A 2,500-nucleotide genomic window follows, 5' to 3' on the forward strand; every position below is an offset into this window, starting at 1 on the left:
TATGCACACGTGTGCCCCAATAGGGGTCGGTATGCCCCGGTAGGTACGCGTGTGCCCCGTAATGCACGTTTCGCAGATCTCCCCGCATGTCCCGCCCCTATATGTAATACTTACTTACTTACTTACTTTCTTTCTTGCTTGCTTGCTTGCTTGCAATGGTTGGGAGTGCCCGGCATGCCCCGCTGCAGAGACCAAGGGCGCAATGACTTGGCACCGCGGATGCCGGGACTCCGGCACTTCCCGTGGCACTGATGGTTGGTTCCAAAGACAAAAGGCCGTGCAAGGCCACCGCACCGCGGATGATTTTGCTCGTGCTGGCGCCGTTGTGTGGCCAAAGAACATGCGCGAATGCTCGTGTCGGAAGGGTTGGTGTCCTGGCCCCGCGGGTGTCACGAATGCTCGGTTGCGAAGACCATGGGACCAGAGCCATGGCACGTCGGATGATGGCTCCAGCTGGCGCCCCGGCACTTTCTGTGGCATTGATGCTCGGTTTCAAAGACAAACGTGCGCAGGGCCAGGGGACCGCGGATGACTGCTCGTGCTGGCCCCGTTGGGCGGCATTGATGGTCGGTTGCAAAGAAAATGCGCGATTGCTCGTGTCGGGGCCCGGCAAGCCAAGGCCAAGCGAGCCATGGCACGTCGGATGATGGCTCCAGCTGGCGCCCCGGCACTTTCTGTGGCATTGATGCTCGGTTTCAAAGACAAACGTGCGCAGGGCCAGGGGACCGCGGATGACTGCTCGTGCTGGCCCCGTTGGGCGGCATTGATGGTCGGTTGCAAAGAAAATGCGCGATTGCTCGTGTCGGGGCCTGGCAAGCCAAGGCCAAGCGAGCCATGGCAACGCGGATGATGGCTCGCTAGTGCTGGCGCCGTGCACAGTGGCCTCGCACACTCGCCCTGCACGCTTCCCTTGCACGCAGCCTTGCACACTAGCCTCGCATGCGAGCCTTGCACCCTAGCCATGCAAACTAGCCTTGCACGGTAGCCATGCACACAAGCCGTGCACATTAGCCATGCGCACAAGCCCCGCACACTAGCCTTGCGCACAACCCTTGCACACAAGCCATGCACTCGAGCAATGCACACAAGCCTTGCACTCAAGCAATGCACACAAGCCCTGGACACTAGCCTTGCACACGGGCCTGGCACACAAGCCTTGGGCACTAGCCTTGCGCACTAGCGTTCCACATGAGCCTTGCACACTAGCCTTGGACACTAGCCTTGCACACAGGCCTTGCACACTAGGCATGCTTGGGCGAGCTGATCCCGCATCAAGTCGACGGGTCTAGGCATTCTTGGGCGCAGATCCCGCATCGTCTCGTCGCGTCTGGGCGCAAACACGTCGCGTCTCGTTGCGTCTTCAGAAGTCGTCGCTAACAGCACCTTTGGTTGCCACTGGTGGTTAGGCTGGTTGGTTGCGCAAACCCTATAGGAGGGTGGCATGCTGGTGGGCGTTTTTGCCCGGATAGGCACTAGAATGTGCAGATTTTGGGCGTTTTTGCCTGGATAGGCTAAGGAATGGGCATGCTTTGGGCGTTTTTGCCCGGATAGGCACCGGAATGCTTGGCCTTGGCTTGTCCTAGCAAGGCATTGCTGGGTTGGGCTCCCTTGGCCTTTTGGGCGCCTTGGACGATGTCTTGCGAAGACCATGGGCACAAGGCCATGGCATATGGTGAGGAAAGGACCACGGTTGCCAAGGTTAGGCACCGGAATGCTTGGCCTTGGCTTGCCAAAGCAGGGCATTGCTGGGTTGGGCTCCCTTGGCCTTCCGGGCGCCTTGGACACTGTCTTGGGAAGACCATGGGCACAAGGCCATGGCATATGGTGGGGAATGGACCACGGTTGCCAAGGCTAGGCATATAGAGAGGAATTGCATTTTTGCCCGGATAGGCACCGGAATGCTTGGCCTTGGCTTGCCATAGCAGGGCATTGCTGGGTTGGGCTCCCTTGGCCTTCCGGGGGCCTTGGACGCTGTCTTGGGAAGACCATGGGCACAAGGCCATGGCATATAGTGAGGAATGGACCACGGTTGGCAAGGCTAGGCATATAGAGAGGAATGGACCACGGTTGCCAAGGTTGCGCAAGTTTTGGGCATTTTTTGCCCGGATATGCCCAAGTATGCCCCGATAGGCCCGTTACGCCCCGGTATGAACGCGTATGCCCGGATAGACTCGGTATGCCTTGGGATACATGCGTATGCCCCGATAGGCTTGGTACGCCCCGATATGCGCACGTGTGCCCCAGTAGGGCTCGGTATGCCCCGGTATGTACGCGTGTGCCCCGATAGGCCCGGTATGCCCCGATATGCACACGTGTGCCCCAATAGGGGTCGGTATGCCCCGGTAGGTACGCGTGTGCCCCGTAATGCACGTTTCGCAGATCTCCCCGCATGTCCCGCCCCTATATGTAATACTTACTTACTTACTTACTTTCTTTCTTGCTTGCTTGCTTGCTTGCAATGGTTGGGAGTGCCCGGCATGCCCCGCTGCAGAGACCAAGG

Source organism: Tasmannia lanceolata, unplaced genomic scaffold, assembly GCF_043159265.1.
Source record: "Tasmannia lanceolata isolate RefF3 unplaced genomic scaffold, GAP_Taslan_0.1 ptg000391l, whole genome shotgun sequence".
NCBI classification, from domain to species: domain Eukaryota; kingdom Viridiplantae; phylum Streptophyta; class Magnoliopsida; order Canellales; family Winteraceae; genus Tasmannia; species Tasmannia lanceolata.